Here is an 11998-nt window from a genome sequence, read left to right as displayed (position 1 = left end):
GAGACCCCCCCAGGCCCTGCATTGTGGACTCACAGCCAGCTGCCTGTGCCCTGCACCCCACGGCCAGGTGGGGCAGGCCACCCACAGCAGCTTGCACCCCAAGACTGAGCACCCTGCACAACGAGACCCCAGCCAACCCTCCTGCAAAGCCAGGCTCCGGCCTCGCCTCTCTGGCCTCACCTCTCCTCCGGCCTTGCCTCTCCTCTGGCCTCCTCTCTCCAGCCTGGGGGGGCGGGGAGGGGCAGTGAAGGCAGAGCCTGCCCCCCAGACTTGGGCCCAGCCTCTTGGACAACGTCTTGGTTTTCCCTGCCAGAGCTGAGGCAGCTGTGGGTCAGCGCATGAACCCCTCCCCCTCCCCCACGCTCAAGGATGGACTTCCAGAAGCCCAGCAGGAGGGAGGCCGGGCCAGCCTAGAGGCTGCTGTCTGTGGGGGAGGCTGCCCCCTGCTGGTCACCGTGGGCCAGTCAAGGCTGAGTGGCAGGAGGGGGGGGAGTGCCTCATAAGGGGCTGGGGGAGACTGAGGCAGGGGCCCAAGCACTTCCTGGATACCGCGTGGAGCCCTTTCCATGTCCACGCACTGCTGAGCTGTCCCAGCCGCAGGTGAGCCCCACAGACCTCAGGGACCGCCCACCGGAGGCCCAGGCACTTGCGGGGGGGGCTATAGTGTGAAGCCTGGGTGCTTCCCTGAGCACGTGGGGAGCCCCAAGCTGGGAAGCTGCCCACGTGGGCACTCCTGGGGAGGAGGCTGGGTGACAGGAGGCAAGTAAGTGAGGCTGTGGGGCTCCATTCACGCCCCCCTCCCAGTGCCCACGTGTGCCCAGAGGGCCCTGGCGCTGTGCAAAGACCCTCACTGCAGCTGGCATTCACAGCGCAGCCATGCACGCGGGCAGCAGAGCTGACACTGGAAGCTTCCTCTGAACCAAAATGATGTAACAAGACGTGCAAAGAGCTGGGCATTAATAGCTCACATCTGTAGTCTCAGGAGGCTGAGATCTGAGGATTGACGTTTGAGGCCAACCCACGTAGACAATCCATGAGACTTACCTCTGGAGACTTACCTCCAGCAAAAAGCTAGAAGTAGAAGCATGGCTCATATGGTAGAGCACCAGCCTTGAGCAAAAAAAGCCAAGCAAAAGTTCAAGCCCCAGTACACTCTCTCTCTCTCTCTCTCTCTCTCTCTCTCTCTCTCTCTCTCTCTCCCCCTCTCTCTCTCTCTCTCTCTCTCTCACACACACACACCATGAAAGGACCCCCCTTTCCTCATTCTCTAAAAACCAGGGGAGCGGGGCAGGGGGCTCCCCTAGTCTCATGGTAGAGCTAGGTGGGACCCAGTTCATCTTGGGAGCCCTGCCGCCAGCCCCACGTGCTTCTGCTGTGTCATCAAGCACACTCCCGTAGTGTGGTGCTGCTTTGCAGACATGGCGGGGGGGGGGGGGGGGGGCGCTGGGGCCTCCTGGGCTGGACCTGGCCGCAGAACACAGCAGCAGGTGACCCTCACCTGATTTGAGAGTGACCACAGGACACAGAGGCAGGGACAGCCTGCTGGGACCAAGGCGGCGGCCGGGTCTGCAAGGGGCCCTGGGCCCCCGAACATCGCCCCTGCTGGACCTGGCTTGACGGCTGGGCTGTGGGATGCCCGGGATGTCTGCTTGCCTGGCGAGCAGCACAGAGCCGGGGAGGACCCCAGGCTGGCTCCGTGGACATGGCCGGGGCCCGCCTCTGAGAAGGAAGCCTGGAGCCGGGGGTGAAGGACGGAACGGACTGCCCCTCCCCCACGCGTGCTCAGAGGAAGACGTGTGAATAGGGGCGGAAGTGAAGCTCCAGGCCCGCCTCACCCCACGCCCCTCACCACCACCCACCTTCGTCCACGAGGCCTCCGGCTGGCTGGTCAGAGCCAGGCCGTCAGCAGCCTGGGCACCACGGTCACCACGAGGACTGGGCACACAGGGCAGCTCTGGGTGCAGCCGGAGATCCGCGAGCTGGCCAGCAGCACCAACACGGACTGCCACCACATGTGGACAGAGGGGACGCGGCCCAGGCACGGAGGGCAGGGGCGTGCGGGAGGCTGGGGCGTGGCCTGGCGGGGCGGGTGCTGCCGGGCACCAGCGGAGCAGGGCTGGGGAGATGACACAAGGCTTTGAGCAAGTGCTGGCTGCCTGCTTGGTCTGTCTCCATCTCCATGTGTGTGAAGGCCCAGACTCGGAGGCCCAGCTCTGAGACTGCAAACCAGAGAAGCAAGGTCCTGCCTCTGGCCTCTGGGTGGTGGAGGGGGGCCGGGGGGGGGGGGGGGAGAAGCCCCGAGGGCCGGCGTGGCACTCACTGCTGCGGGCAGACATCACACGTGGTGGCTGTATGCTCTTGGTGATGTATGCGTTCCTGAACCCAATAAAGTCTTGTGACCTGGCCTCCTCTGCCTCTAACCCTGACCCCATGCCACGTGATGAGGGGAGGGGGGAAGGAGGGGGGGCAGGGGGTGGTGAGCCACAGGTTTCTAGGATTGCCCCTGGGAGACCAGCTCAGTAGGTGTGTGACTGGTCTGGTCTGACTCATTGGGGCCAGCTCCACAGATAGGAGTGCAACTTGTGACCTGGGGGGGGGGTCATGGCCAAGGCTGCCTGGCTATCGTCTCCTGGGCCTGGCCTTCACCTGTGGCCCCAGGAATGCGCTGCCTGTGCTCCAGGCCTCTCAGGCTGGGACTGGAGGTCTGGAGCATGGAGGCTCTTTTTCTTCTTTTTTGTGGGGAGGCCAGTACTTTTTTTAAAACTTGGAGCCTGTCCCTTAGCTTATGTGCACAGCCTAGCACTCTATCATTCCACAGCTCTTCCAGCTTTGGGGTGGTTCATTGGAGATAAGAGTCTCATGGACTTTCCTGCCTGGGCTGGCTTTGAACTGCGATCCTCACATCTCGGCCTCCTGAGTAGCTGGGATTACAGGCGTGGGCACTAGTGCCACTTAAACTTCTTTATTAAGACCCAGTAGCCCCTTTATTAGGAATAGTCTCTACTGACTACATAAAACCAATGTGAGGCTTACGGGCTAACAAGGTCCTGAGTTATTTAACAAACTCCAGTGTTTTCGAAGGATGGTGGGGCCCTTGTGGGGTGCTGGTGGGGAGCCCTCACACCTCACACCTGCCAGGGCTGAGCCCCCCACAAACAGACCTGGGGACCTGCTGGCTGGGGCAGCTCACGTTGGGCCACAGAGCTGAAGCGGGGGACGGGGGGGTCGGGGGGACGGACCCCTGGGCTGGTCCATAGCCTCTGCCACCGCCTCCCTGCAGGGCCACGCCCCCTTGCCAGCCCCCCTCCTGCCATCGCCCTCTCAATGCCCACGCCCCAGCGGCGGCTGCAGCTTGCAGGCTCCGTGTCTTCCCGTGTCTTCCCGGGCGGACGGGGCCTGGGCCCTGGCCAGTGTGACTGTCCAGCCCCAGAGGCCTCCCAAGACACCACCGGGAGAAATGAGGCAGGATGGCTTCCTAGGGAACCTTCCAGAAAACTGCCCCTTCCCGAAGGCCACTTCCCACTCAGCAAGTGTCCCCGCTTTGCCTGGCCACGAACTCCTGGCGCCTGGCTGTTCCTCCCACACCCGGACGCCAGCCCTCGCCTCGGAGCTGCCAGCGGGGACCCCAGCTTGGCCCAAAGTGGCCTGGAGGTCACCCAGCCCCTCGGGTACAGACACCCGGACTCAAAGGGGACGGGGACGGGGGCGGGGGGGGGGGTTACTGGGAAGCCCCCCTGCTGCCACTGTGCTGGGCGCCCTTTGACCCTTGACAAACCCGAGCTGCGGGTTTGGGGGAGCACTGGGACCACAGGCCTGTGAGGCCCCGCCCCCATCCCCCTAGAAGCGGGGTGGGGGGTGGGGGGACCTTGGCCTGCCCTAAAGCTGCAGAGCAGGCAGGACATCGAAAAAGGGGGACCTGTGAGACCCTCGGGCAGCAGGTGTGGATGGCGAGGAGTCTGCTCTGGGGGGGGGGCGCCCACACTGCGGGGGGGGGGACACGCTTCCGCCCAGGCACTTGAGGGGCTGCGTCCACAGCTCCCAGCTAATGATGCCACCGCTCTTGTCCAAAGGGCAGCATCCACCCCTGGCGTCACCCCGCATCCGGTCTGCCTGTGTCCATCCGCACGTCCTCCTTCACCGCCAGCCTCCCCTAAAGGAATCCCAGGCCCAGGAATGTGAAGCAATCAGGCAGCCCCGGGGCCAGGATACCCCGTGGCCTATATAACACCCAGGGCAGCCGGGAGCCGCACATCCGCGACAAAGACCGAGAAGCTCTGCCCGGTCGACGCCAGGCCACGGCTCAGCGGCCCAGCAGCGGGGTGAGTACAGCCCGGGTGCAGGCGGGAAAAGCACGCAGAAGGGCTCAAACCCCAAGACTCGGCTACGCACAGCACAGGCCGCCCGAGCCACTGCCAGCCAGGCCCAGCGCCCTGGGCTTTGCCTGCGGCCTCCTGGATAGCGGGGCCTGATGACCCAGTCTGTGCTGGATCCCAATTCTCAGAGCTCAAGGACCCCTAACTTCTATCCATGCCCTGAAAAGGTAGATGACCCTCCAAAGGGGAGAGAGGCCACTTCTGGTGCCACGCCAGCCAGGGTCCCAGGGCTCAGACCTGGAGTCTTAGCTACTCAGGAGGCTGAGAGGTGAGGTTCTCAGTTCAAGGTCATGAGACTCTTACTTCCAATTCACCAGCAAAAATGCCAGAAGTGGAGCTGGGATTCAAGTGATAGCCAGCTTTAGAGTGACAAATCTAAGGGACAGTGTCCAGACCCCAAGTCCAAACCCCAGTACCAGCATCCCCTACCCCCAAAGAATTCCTTTTTCACAGATGCAGAGGCCAGGGCCACGCTCTGTGTAGGGACAGCAGAGACGCGGCCCCCAGCACCGCCCAGGGACAGCCCCCCACTCCACAGCCCTGTGGAAGGAGGCTCACAGGCAGCAGCCCCAGGGACCCAGAGCCCAGCCGGAGAGCGAGGCCCTTTTGTTGTTTTCTGAGGCTTTGTGACTGTGTTCGCTTCTTTGAAATGTTTTCAAGGGAGCCCTTTCTGGAAAGAGCCTTGGGGAATTTCTGGAAGGCGCGCTTGAATCCAGCTTCACTTGAATCCAGCTTCTTGCAGAGGACCGGAGGGGCCTGCTCACTCATGGTATTTATTACCTAGGACGGGGCGGGGGCTGCCAAGCAGGCCAGCAGCCCCTGATTCTGCCCCATCTGCCATCCTCGCAGGGGCCCAGGGCAGCGGCTGAGGGAGGGCCCGCCAGTCTGCTCCCAGCACCGCTGCACTTCGCCTTGAGCTCAGCTCCCTGCCCGCGGCAGTGCCCGCAGCGCCCGGGCGGCCAGGGCGCAGGCATCGTGCTCGGAACCACCTACCCCCACACCTGCCCCCGCTCCTCACTTCTCCCCCTGTGGCCAGGACCACTAAACCCATCTCTGGATATCAGGAGAAGCTTCTTAAGGCGGTGGCGCGTCCCGCTAACCGGCTTAGCCGGATCCATTCGTTATCCGGAATACACAGACTGAATGACAGGTCTCCCAGACTGCCCAAGGCTCTCACAGGACAGGGCCCCGGGGGTCAATAATTCTAAGAGGAGAAAAGAGCTCAGGTGTCCCAAGTTCTCTGGGGGTCACTGGGACGCTGCCGGGAGCTGTCCAGGAGCCGGGGGATCACGGACCCGAGTGGCAAGCAGCAGGGGCTGCAAGAGACACAGGCTGCCTAATTGGTGCAGCCAGCTCCCCAGCCTGCCAACAGAGGCCTGAGCCGCGCGCTCCCGCCTGTCATCCTAGCTGCTCAGGAGGCTGAGATCTGAGGATCATGGTTCAAAGCCAACCCAGGCAGAAAAGTCCGGGAGACTCTTATCTCCAATAAACCACTAGAAAACCAGAAGTGGCGCTGTGGCTCAAGCAGTAGAACACTCGCCTTGAGCTGAAGAGCTGAGGGACAGCGCCCAGGCCCAGAGTTCAAGCCCCATGACCAATAAAAAAAAAAAGAAAAGAAAAAGAAAAAGGGCTGTGTCCAAGGCAGCCTGGTGGCTGCCAGGCCCTGGGGCGGCGGTGGACAGGGACTGAGGGACAGTTAGACCTGGGGCCTGCGTCTTACTAGTTCCTCTCTTCTCTCTGGTCAGATGCGGGGTCCTTGCTTCCTGACCTTCCTCCTCCTCCTGGCGCTGGGCACCTGCTTTCCTCAGCTGAGTGAAAGGAAGCCCCCAGGCGCTGCCGGAGCTGAGCTGGCCTGGGCCTCCCTGGCCGAGGCCCACAGGCCTGGCCTGGTGTGGGCAGACTCCCAGCGGCCATTGCCACGCCAGCCACGGGCCTTGCTCCCGGTGGCCAAGGATACACAGGCATCTGGCAGAGAGCATGCTGGCTTACGCCTGAGGAGGCAGTCTGAAGCAGAGGCCGGCGGCTTCCCGCCCAAGGCCGGTGACAAGACCAGCACCCTCTTAGAGAACCTGGCGCAGGAGCTCAACAAACTCAGCAGGAAGAAAGGCGGCTTCAACTTCCGCTTCGGCCGGCGGTGAAGCGGCCGGGCGGCCGGGAGGGACTGCTTCGGGACCAGCCCTCGCCCTGTCCACTCCTGGCACCAGCTCCGTCTTCTCCAGCCTCGAGGCCGAGCGCCCAGGACATCGATGTGCTGAGCTCTCGGCCTAGGACAGGCTGGCTGTGCTTGCTTTTGACCTCCAACTTCGCTGAAGCAAAAACAAAGAAAACTTCCTAGCTACTCAGGAGGCTGGGATGGGAGAGCCACAGCTCAAAGCCAGCCCGGGCAGAAAAGGCCGTGACTCATGAACGAGCCAGGAAAAAGTCAGAAGTGGAGCTGTGGCTCAAGTGGTAGAGTGCTAGCCTTTTCTGAGAAAGCTGATGAGGGACAGCGCGCAGGTACACACATACACACACACGCACACACACACACACACACGCATACACACACGCACACACACACACACACACACACACACACACGGTAGAGACACTGCTGTACAGCTCCAGCCCAGCAACAAAGGCTGCTCGCCGCCTGTCTCAGCCCCTTCTTCCCAAGGCCCCGGCCGCCGGCCCCCGGGGCATGCAGCAAAGCTGTGGCTGGGCCGCGGCTAGGCAGAGCCGGCTGTGCAGCTCCGGTCCAAGGCAGGTTGTCTATGATTGCTGTGCAGTTATCAAAGTTCTGTCTCCATGGGGACAATGGGAGCTGACAGGCAAAGGATTGCTGCAAACGAGAAAGTTCCACCCGGTTCAGAGTGTGGCTCTGAAATTCAACATGAAGGCCCACAACTAAACAAACCCTCACCATCACCACACACACACACACACACACACATACACACACACCCCTCACTAAAACAGAATGCAACAAACAAACCCAAAGCCCCACTCTTCCTCTCCAGCCTGTTTACACAAGATCCCTTTGTCAGGAAAGCCTGGCCTTGGTGCTGCCCTTCGGGCCGGCCGTCCACCCTCTGGTGGCCGTGGCTCCGGCTTTCTTAGCAGAGTCCCCCGGGGCACTAATGAGGAGGGAAGGTGTTTTTGCTTCAGCGAGGCTGCATTGCAAATGCTCAAGATATGAATGTGTTGGAAATAAAAGTTGTAACAACTGCAGAACTGTAATGGGATGCTGGCCTCTTCTCTCCAGGTCCTCTGGGCCCTAGAAACTTCCTTTTCTTGAGTTGCTGGAGTGCCTTTGCCTCGGGGAGACTGGAATCGTGCTAGCTGTGCCCGTGCACCTTCCTCCCGTCCCCTTAATTGGCATCCGGGCCGAGAAACATGGGGATGCTGCGCGCTTCTGCCGTCTCATCTGCCCCTTCCCTGGTTTTCTCAGAGTAAAGAGCACCAGGAACATGACGGCTTCACCTCGGGGGGGTGGGGAGCCCATAGCACCCCTTTAAACATAGCTGTGGCACCCCAGGCCCCATCAGACACGCCAGTCAGAAGCTGCTCTCTTCGGGGCTGGCTGCCACTGCTGAGATGAGGACTTATATTGATGTTACCATAGCAACATCTCCCCGCCTCCTCTCCCGAGGTGCTTGCCCCTGCTCACAATTGAATAATTTTCCATTGAGCTGTCACCATTAATTGGTGGATTTTTATTAGCCTTTTAGAATCACACTGGGCCCGGCCCAGCTTGGTACCTGGGCGCGTTTCGGTGTTTTCCGTTCTATTAGTGACTTACATTCCCCAGTAGCAGCTCTCAGTCCTCAGCAGCCAGAAAGTCACTTCATGAAGGGTGACAGGGAGGAACCCGAAGCAGGCTGGCCGGGAGGGGCAAGGGCGTGGAGGTGGCACACCTGGCCATGCAGCATGCCGCCTGCCTGCCTCCTCCCTCCCTCCCTCCCTCCCTCCCTCCCTCCTTCCCTCCCTCCCTCCCTCCCTCCCTTCCTTTCCTTCCCTCCTTCCCTTCTTTTTTTTTTTTTTTGTTGGTCGTGGGGCCTGAACTCTGGGCCTGGGCGCTGTTCCTCAGCTCTTCAGCTTAAGGCTAGCGCTCTACCACTTGAGCCACAGCGCCACCTCTGGCTTTTTCTGCTTATGTGGTGCTGAGGAATAGAACCTAGGGCCTCATGCATGCAAGGCAAGCGCTCTACCACTGAGCCACCTTCCCAGCCCCCCTCCTTTCCTTCCTTTCTCTTTCCTTCCTTTTCCTTCCTCCCTTTTTCTTGTTTTTGTTGGTCATGGGGCCTGAACTCTGGGCTTGGGCACTGTCCCTGCACTCAAGGCAAGCACTCTACCACTTGAGCCACTGCGCCACTTTTGGGTTTTCTACTGGTTTATTGGAGATAAGAGTCTCATGGACTTTTCTGCCTGGGCTGGCTTTGAACCGTGATCCTCAGATCTCAGCCTCCTGAGTAGCTAGGATGACGGGCGTGAGCCACCAGTGCCCAGCTCCTCCCTCCCTTTTTCTAGATGCCAGTAAAACTTGAACTCAGGGCCTGGGCACTCACAGTCCATTAGCTTTTTTACTCAAGGCTGGCATTCTACCACTTGAGCCACAGTTCCATTTTCTTCTTTTTTCTTTTCTGCTGGTTACTTGGAGGTAAGGCTCACAGATTTTTCTGCCTGAGCTGCCGGGATCCTCAGAATTCAGCTTCCTGGGATTACAGGTGTGCGCCACTGGCCCCGGCTTCCTTGGGTGCTGGTTTGTGACAGGAGCTGTCCACTGTCACCATTTCCAAGAACCCGGAGGGTAGCTGCGCCCTGCGAGCATCTCACACAGCTCACGCTCTGCGTGGGCACGGCTCACGCTCCGCGTGGGCCCTGTGAGCGTCTCGCACAGCTCACGCTCCGCGTGGGCACATCCTGTCTGGGCACGGCTCACGCTCCGTGTGGGCCCTGTGAGCATCTCGCACAGCTCACGCTCCGCGTGGACACATCCTGTCTGGGCACAGCTCACACTCCGCGTGGGCACGTCCTGTCTGGGCACAGCTCACGCTCCGCGTGGGCACGTCCTGTCTGGGCACAGCTCACACTCCGCGTAGGCACGTCCTGTCTGGGCACGGCTCACGCTCCGCGTGGGCCCTGTGAGCGTCTTGCACAGCTCACACTCCGCGTGGACACATCCTGTCTGGGCACGGCTCACGCTCCGCGTGGGCCCTGTGAGCGTCTTGCATAGCTCACGCTCCGCGTGGGCACATCCTGTCTGGGCACAGCTCACACTCCGCGTGGGCACGTCCTGTCTGGGCACAGCTCACGCTCCGCGTGGGCACGTCCTGTCTGGGCACAGCTCACATTCCGTGTGGGCACGTCCTGTCTGGGCACAGCTCACGTTCTGCGTGGGCACGTCCTGTCTGGGTTTGATTTCTATTTTATTTTACTTCTTTATTTTGCAATGCTGGGTGTGGGGCCAGAGCATATTGGGCAGGCTCCACCACCAAGCTGTACCCCTAACCTGGCTGGTTCTTCATTTAGCAAGATTCAGTTAACCTTGATGGAGAAGACTGGGGTGAAGCAAATGGGGGCGGGGGCAGGGGCGGGGGCGGCTTTGGGAGAAGGAAGAAACCATCGTCCTGTTTTCACCACTAAACAGCACAGCCATTCCCTCCGGCTGGCGTGTGCACCGAGCTCCGTGTAACCCTGAAAATTCCAACTCTCAGACAACCAAGGGCACGGATCTGCTAAACAGCTGCTGCTGCGCTGGCTAAACTCCCTCTTCAACCCCTGGCCCTGGCTCGGCCGAGGTCTGGGCCTGGCCCACTGCTCACCGGGAAAGCCCACCCCGTTCCCCGCTGCCCAAGGTGACACAGACTCTGGAAAGCCTTCACGCTGCGGCCAGAGATTCAAGTTCCTCCCACTCCAGGGGCCTGGAAACCAGCATTCCTCAGCCCCAGCCTGGGGCATGCTGAGCTGTGCAGTTTACTGTAGACACAAAAGACGCCTCCTCTCCATGAGTCCACCTAAAAACAGCTAGCTGCTCAAATGGACAGTATCTGAAATATTAAAATACACAAGGAAAACAAGATGGGCCCCTGAGACTGCTGCTGTGGTGAGCAGGAGGGAGCCGCTGCCCACAACCCAGTGCCAAAAATGCCACAGGACAGATTCCTGAGCCGGGTGCCGGTGCTCACCTCTGTAAGCCTAGCTACTCAGGAGGCTGAGATCTGAGGAATGCAGTTCCAAACCAGCTGATACTCTTTCCTCCAATAAACCACCCAAAAGCCAGAAGTGGAGCTGTGGCTCAAGTGGAAGAGCATCAGCGTTTGAGCAAAATAAAGCTCAGAGACAGCACCCAGACCTGGAGTTGAAGCCCAGGACTGGCACACTGACACACAAAGATTCCTCTAAGGATGCCAACCCTACCAGGTGCTTCTGAAGCCACACCTCCTTGGGCCCCTGTGGGGCCACAGAGGGCAGGAGGCCTGGCCAGGGACTCAGGTGACCAGGGCAGAGGGCAGAAATGATGAGGACAATGTCATGTTAGCCAGGTCCCACCTAGGGTCTCCACTAGCCAAGGTAAGGTTTTGGAAGCAACTGAGGCCCTGCCGGAGGCTGCCGCGCCTCCCCCCCCCCCCGGACTTTGCCGCTGCCAGTGCCCGCCACAGGGGTGAGCAGATCACCGGCTGTAAGCCAGTCTGCTCTGCAAGGCACAAGCTGACACCTGCCGTGTGACCTTGGCCAATGGCTTCCTGTCTCTGAGCTTTAGCTTCTGCGCCCCTCAAAGGGACCTGTCTCGTCGGGGGAGGGGTACAAGGGCCCCATGTGGGGACGCAGGACACCTGCGGAAGCTGTCACGGCACCCGTGTAGGAAGTGTCACCAACCAAGAGTGTGCCAGCACCCACCTGGCTAGGAGCCAGAGCCAGCCCACGCCCCCAGGCAGGGCCTCGGGTGGGACGTGAGCGGCTCCCCTGGGGCTCGGGCTTCGCCAGCATCCCCTCCCCAGCTCTCATGGGCCAGCATGGGAGTCCACACCTGTCACCCCCCCACCCCTGCGTGGGAGAACCCAGACACTGGCCTGAGGATCGGAGGGATGGCGAGTGAGCTGAGGCCAGGCGGGAACGGTGCAGCAAGGAGGGAACCGGCCCTGCCCAGCAGAGCAGCCCGCCGGACGCGGCCCACGCGAGGGCAGAGGCAACGCCCCATGGCTCTGGGAGTCTGAGTGCCCAGGACCCAGGAAAGGCCTGGGTAGAGCCGGACACCGCGCCTGTGCACCGGGCTGAAGGATGAGAATGCTGGAGGTGCGGGCCTCGGCTGGCACAGGCAGCCGGGTGGTGCGGGCCTCGGCTGGCGCAGGCAGCCGGGAGGTGCGGGCCTCGGCTGGCGCAGGCAGCCGGGTGGTGCGGGCCTCGGCTGGCGCAGGCAGCCGGGTGGTGCGGGCCTCGGCTGGCACAGGCAGCCGGGTGGTGCGGGCCTCGGCTGGCACAGGCAGCCGGGTGGTGCGGGTATCAGGGTGGCACAGGCAGCTGGGTGGGGTGGGGTACACCCCTGCTCTGTTCTGTGGAACCCCGAGCTGGGCCTTGGCCCCTGGGAAATTGGAACTCACCCCACCCCTTCCTTGAGGTAGCAGCCAGACGAGCCGTCTGCCAGG

This window comes from Dipodomys spectabilis, unplaced genomic scaffold (genome assembly GCF_019054845.1).
Source record: "Dipodomys spectabilis isolate Male_0828 unplaced genomic scaffold, ASM1905484v1 ptg000067l, whole genome shotgun sequence".
Taxonomy (NCBI): Eukaryota; Metazoa; Chordata; class Mammalia; order Rodentia; family Heteromyidae; genus Dipodomys; species Dipodomys spectabilis.
The sequence above is the reverse complement of the archived record's forward strand: the minus strand, read 5'-3'. Positions refer to the sequence as shown.